The sequence below is a fragment of the Lepisosteus oculatus genome, chromosome 14 (genome assembly GCF_040954835.1).
Source record: "Lepisosteus oculatus isolate fLepOcu1 chromosome 14, fLepOcu1.hap2, whole genome shotgun sequence".
NCBI classification, from domain to species: domain Eukaryota; kingdom Metazoa; phylum Chordata; class Actinopteri; order Semionotiformes; family Lepisosteidae; genus Lepisosteus; species Lepisosteus oculatus.
In genome coordinates, this window is record NC_090709.1 from 19,331,571 (window position 1) to 19,337,570 (window position 6,000).

Sequence of the window (6,000 nt, forward strand, 5' to 3'; positions counted from 1 at the left end):
TCACCTCACACGCGAAAGGTCCCCGGTTCGAAACTGGGCGGAAGCAGACTTCTTTTGTCGCCACGCGACCTATACTAACGAGGAAGACATCGCTCTCTCCGACCCCCGGTATCTTGTCCCGACCCACCGTGCTGGAAGGTGACGTGTGCTGTGTTTACGGAGCAGAAATGACAACCGAGGAGCCGAGAGATCATTTCAGCATTTCGCGTCTGAACGGAAAACACAAACGACCAACTCGGAATGACTTGCCTTTGACGCTTATCAAAGCGTTCTTTGTGCATCGAACAGACACACTCACCTCTTAGTGTGGCGGGATCTGCACAGTGCATGTCTCAGCGCTCCCTGCTTTCAATTCAATGTGCTTCCTGATGTCGAGTCGTGTGCCGTGCGTAGGCTCTGAAAGCGAGAGCAATGAAAAGGTGCACGACGCTGTGAAAGAAAACAGAGAAGTAAAAGGCAGTCCTTTCTCTAAGGAGGTGAAAGAAAAGCTACTCCTCGTCAGGGAATCGAACCCCAGTCTCCCACGTGACAGGTGGGGATACTTGCCACTATACTAACGAGGAAGACATCGCACACTCCGACCCACGGCATCGTGTTCCGACCCAGCGTGCTGGAAGGCGATGCGTGCTGTGATTCCTTTACAGAGCAGAAATGACAACCGAGGAGACGAGAGATCATTTCAGCATTTCGCGTCTGAACGGAAAACACAAACGACCAACTCGGAATGACTTGCCTTTGACGCTTATCAAAGCGTTCTTTGTGCATCGAACAGACACACTCACCTCTTAGTGTGGCGGGATCTGCACAGTGCATGTCGCAGCGCTTCCTGCTTTCACTTCAATGTGCTTCCTGATGTCGAGTCGTGTGCCGTGCGTAGGCTCTGAAAGCGAGAGCAATGAAAAGGTGCACGACGCTGTGAAAGAAAACAGAGAAGTAAAAGGCAGTCCTTTCTCTAAGGAGGTGAAAGAAAAGCTACTCCTCGTCAGGGAATCGAACCCCAGTCTCCCACGTGACAGGTGGGGATACTTGCCACTATACTAACGAGGAAGACATCGCACACTCCGACCCACGGCATCGTGTTCCGACCCAGCGTGCTGGAAGGCGATGCGTGCTGTGATTCCTTTACAGAGCAGAAATGACAACCGAGGAGACGAGAGATCATTTCAGCATTTCGCGTCTGAACGGAAAACACAAACGACCAACTCGGAATGACTTGCCTTTGACGCTTTTCAAAGCCTTCTTTGTGGACGACGACTGCGCCGCCTAGCAGATACAAATGGGTTGTACAACTTTGAACTAGCAAATGGAAGAGGGCTAAGCCCCCTCTCTTTTAGCCGAGGTTCGATCTGTCTCCCAGAATCACCAGGGCGCACGCACACACACACCCGTGCCGTTGAAGTGTTCTGCTTCATTTCTAAGGGCAATTCAACATTCACTCCTACCCCGAGTGCAGAAAAGACAGCATCCACAGCAACAACAGCTCAGGTCTCTGCACAGGAGCTAAGCTGCCCCCATCTCCTCTGCTCTGCGGTTCCTGCGGAGTGGAGTCCTGCCTGGAGCCGTGTTTGCAGGCGGCAGCTCCCCGCGCCCTGTCTGTGCGTCGTGTCCAAGAGCTCCTGGGAGGAAGAGAGAGCCCTCCCACTCGGGGGCTTTTCCACGGTCTGTGTGAGGAGGGGCGGGTGTGTCCAGTAGCTTATCGAGCGGAAGCCTGGGGCGGCGGAGAGCTGTGATCGTGCAGACCTTGAGGTGTCACCTCTTTGTCTGCTTTCCCGCCCCCCCTCCGCCCAAGCTCTGCTCCAAAGTAGCCCGGCAACCCCTCACACCTGCACGTGTCACAACCTAAGGTGTGGTCATGAGACACCCATGGGGTGTCGTTCTGTTCTTGCTAATTGTTTCCTGCCCGTCGCAGGCAGGAATCCATGCGAGGAAGATGCGCTGGACAGAGCTCAGAGGGCGCAGCTGGGTGGCTTTCCTTCTGAGTGACGTTCCTGCAACACTCTCCCGCTACTCTTGGTGCGCTCATGCCGCAACCGAGGAAGGCTGGAGCAGGTGGCTGTGTGCTTTCTGCACCGCCGAAATAGCTCAGCTGGGAGAGCGTTAGACTGAAGCTCTAAAGGTCCCTGGTTCGATCCCGGGTTTCGGCATTTTGTTTCATCGCGCCCTTTGTTCCTCTCTCCAGCTCCCCCTGCCTAAAGTGACGCGTCCCTTTCTCAGCCCGAAACGCAAGCGAGACACCAGCAGTGGTCCCTGCAGGTTTCCGTAGTGTAGCGGCTATCACGTTCGCCTAACACGCGAAAGGTCCCCGGTTCGAGACCGGGTGGAAACAGCCTCGTTTTGCACGCTCCTGTACTTCACAGAGGTCTTGAGCGACTGGTCATTTGTTCTCAATGTATTTCCGGTGCCTTCGTGCACTCTTGTACCAAACGCACGTTCCTTCTGTACGCGGAGCCGATCATTTGCAATTGGGCTGTGCCGACAGACCAGGACGAGCTCTGTCGGCTCAAAAGCAGCGCAGGACCTGCAAGAACAACAAAAAGATTAGCATCCAGCGGGGGCCTCTTAGTGAGCCCAAGATCTCATCAAGAATCGGCTCCAGCAACAGGGCTGGGCGCATTGTTCCATTCTCCGACCACTCTCGGTGTAAACAAGTCCCTCCTGGTCTCTGCTTGAATTGCACTTTCCTGCGTTTGCTTTGATGTAACTGGCTTCCCCTGCATGGGCGAATGTGAAGAAGATCCTTAGTAAGTCATTGAAGAAAACCGAGAAGAGGTCGGAGTGGCCTCTGTCGTTCATCAACGATCCAGTCAGGCAGTACTCCTCTGTAAAGCGCCGTTCGTTCACATCGATTGGCTTTTTTTTGCCTTAATTCGTGCAAGTAGTAAAAGCAGACGCCCCTATTCTGCCGTGACCCGGATTGTTGCGGCCACAACACAAAGTACTGACCACTATACGATCACGGCGAGTTACCAAGTTACATGTGGCAGGACGGAAAAGGCTGTGCTCTCTTTGTGTGACATAATTCGGAAAAGTCCTGACATTGTATTTCAACTGAGCCCCAGTATACATCGACCCTTCGACACTCTGAGTGACAACTCTCTTGCGTGTTTTCTCATATTTATGTAGTTTGCTTGGTGGCGCAGTTGTCGTGCACAAAGAACGCTTTGAAAAGCGTCAAAAGCAAGTCATTCCAAGTTGGTCGTTTGTGTTTTCCGTTCAGACGCGAAATGCTGAAATGATCTCTTGGCTCCTCGGTTGTTATTTCTGCTACATAGAGGAATCACAGCACGCGTGTTAAAAGAAGACTGTGATATTTGGTGTGTCTTGGATTAGACGAGATTAAAGAGTGAGTAGTTTTGTTTTTATATTTCTGTGATGTTATGGGACCAATGAAGAATGTGGCATTCAGACTAATGTGGAGTATTTGTTTCCTTAGGGAAATTGCCACTGCCGTATACTGGGGCATTAGGACCCACACAGACTGCAGGGTGAGCGCCCCCTGCTGGCCACACTAACACCTCTCCCAGCAGTACCTCAGCTTTCCCAGGAGGTCTCCCATCCAAGTACTGACCAGTTGCGAGTTGCAAGGTGATATGGCTACTGGCTATCCAGCCTGCGTACTTTAAAAATCTTAAAATCTTTTTTAAAAATCTGCGGCCGGCAGAGGAATCCTACTCCTTTGGGCCCCTGAGCAAGGCCCTTAACCCCAACTGCTCCAGGGGTGCTGTACAATGGCTGACCCTGCACTCTGACCCCCAGCTTCTCTCCCTGTCTGTGTGTCTCATGGAGAGCAAGCTGGGGTCTGTGAAAAGACTTTGTGAAGACAGTGGTAAAAATGGCACACAGCACAGCTTCTTCTGGTGCAAGATGACTACAGCCCCTGCTGCCATCACACAGAGAAGTGCCAGAATCACCCTGATATGCAGTCTGGAATCCAGGTGGTTAGAGTTCAGACATGCGGCATAATCTGTTATAGAGACAAGAAAAGTTTCAGACGTTACCTGCTGCATAACAAAAATAATGTGACTCTGTTATCACCCTAGTGTGTGATACAGTATAATACACACTGATCTGCTCCAGACTCACCTGTGTGTGATACAGTATAATACACACTGATCTGCTCCAGACTCACCCCAGTGTGTGATACAGTATAATACACACTGATCTGCTCCAGACTCACCCGTGTGTGATATAGTATAATACACACTGATCTGCTCCTGTATCACCCCTGTATGTGATACAGTATAATACACACTGATCTGCTCCAGACTCACCCCAGTGTGTGATACAGTATAATACACACTGATCTGCTCCACTCTCACCCCCGTGTGTGATATAGTATAACACACACTGATCTGCTCCAGACACTTACCCCAGCTCAGCGTGACGCTGTGGTTGGAGCTGTGATGAGTGACAGTACAGCTGTATTCCTCGATCTTACTCTCTCAGATCTCTACACTCTTCCTCAGCTGTCTCCATTGGGTCTGAGCCCACTGGACCACACGTCCTCTCCCTCGGTCTCTCCAGGCCTGGACAAACTGACCTCTATGACTCTAGGACTGAAGCCCCAGTGACCAGACAGGACAGGGAACAGCTCTGTGTGTCTCCCAGATGCTCGGAAGAGACAAACACCTGAGGAGAGACTGAGAGGGAGACCGGAAGCAATGTAAACACACTGAGAATTAGTGTGGACACTGTGCAAGGTGAGGCGACATCGCTGCACAGACAAAATATTGTGTGGCTCCTTTCTGCAAACCTTTACAACCAAAACATGTCAGTATTAGACAATTATACAAATCAAACACATTTTCTCTTTGTCTGTTCCTCAGGCTAAGAAAGGAGATCACAGTAGAACTGGAGCACTGCAGACACGTCCTATTCACACAGGATCACACAAGCTTCACATTCACACAGACACAGACACACACTCACACACGAGCCAATTTCCCATAAGCCAATTTACCCACCAGCAAGTGGGAGGAAACCCACACAAACATGAGGTGAACATGCAAACTCCACACAGACAGCACCCCAGAAACTGCACTGTGCCACCCACTCCTCTGCACATGGGGGAACTTCTTGTGTAGAGCTTCTAGGTGCATTTGTCTCATATTGTATCTGATATCTCTCTGTCTCACCTTTGTGTGGTTTTTGTGTTTCTTTCTGTACTGCAGGAATCTCTTCAGTGTTTCCATACAGTCAGTCTCCAGGAAGAATCTGGTATATTGGTTTTTAATCTTGTTCTGGTTCCAGTCCCTTTGAGTGCCCTCTGCCTCCAGGGAACTTGCTCTCCAGGTCATGTTGTCCACCTCAAAGGACAGGAAGTCTTGTCCATTGAAGCTGTAGTGATCAAACAGAGCCACACTCCCATCATCCTCCAGTCTACAGCCTTGCCACCTCTGGAGCGCATCTGGAGAGAGAGACCGAGGACACTGACACAGACAGAGAGACCAGGGACAGTGACACACACACACAGAGACTGGGGACAGTGACACACATAGAGAGACCGGGGACACTGACACACACAAAGAGACCGGGGACAGTGACATCCATTTTCTAACAGCTGTATCCAGTCCAGGGTCACAGGGGGGAGCTGGAGTCTATCCCAGCAAGCAACAGGCACAAGGCAGGGTTCACCCTGGACAGGACAGCAGTCCATCACAGGACACGCACACACACACCCTAGACAGGGCACCAGTCCATCACAGGACACACACACTCACACACCCTGGACAGGACACCAGTCCATCACAGGACACACACATACACACACCCTGGACAGGGCACCAGTCCATCACAGGACACACACACACCCTGGACGGGGCACCAGTCCATCACAGGACATACACACACACCCTAGACAGGGCACCAGTCCATCACAGGACACACACACTCACACACCCTGGACAGGACACCAGTCCATCACAGGACACACACATACACACACACACCCTGGACAGGGCACCAGTCCATCACAGGACACACACATACACACACACACAC

General features: G+C 51.5%; 1 long non-coding RNA gene and 2 other non-coding genes across 3 annotated transcripts; 2 read left to right on the forward strand and 1 right to left on the reverse strand.

Annotated features, from left to right (window-relative positions):
- Positions 1-2,071: 2,071 nt before the first annotated feature.
- On the forward strand, positions 2,072-2,144 carry trnaf-gaa (transfer RNA phenylalanine (anticodon GAA)). The gene has a single exon. It is a non-coding gene; the product is annotated as a tRNA-Phe (tRNA).
- A 109-nt stretch (positions 2,145-2,253) lies between these two features.
- On the forward strand, positions 2,254-2,326 carry trnav-aac (transfer RNA valine (anticodon AAC)). The gene has a single exon. It is a non-coding gene; the product is annotated as a tRNA-Val (tRNA).
- Positions 2,327-3,608: 1,282 nt separating this feature from the next.
- LOC138242914 (uncharacterized) lies at positions 3,609-5,217 on the reverse strand. The gene is made up of 3 exons (XR_011191789.1): positions 5,136-5,217; positions 4,370-4,640; positions 3,609-3,964 (listed from the first exon to the last, which is right to left on the reverse strand). It is a non-coding gene; the product is annotated as an uncharacterized lncRNA (long non-coding RNA).
- Positions 5,218-6,000: the final 783 nt, after the last annotated feature.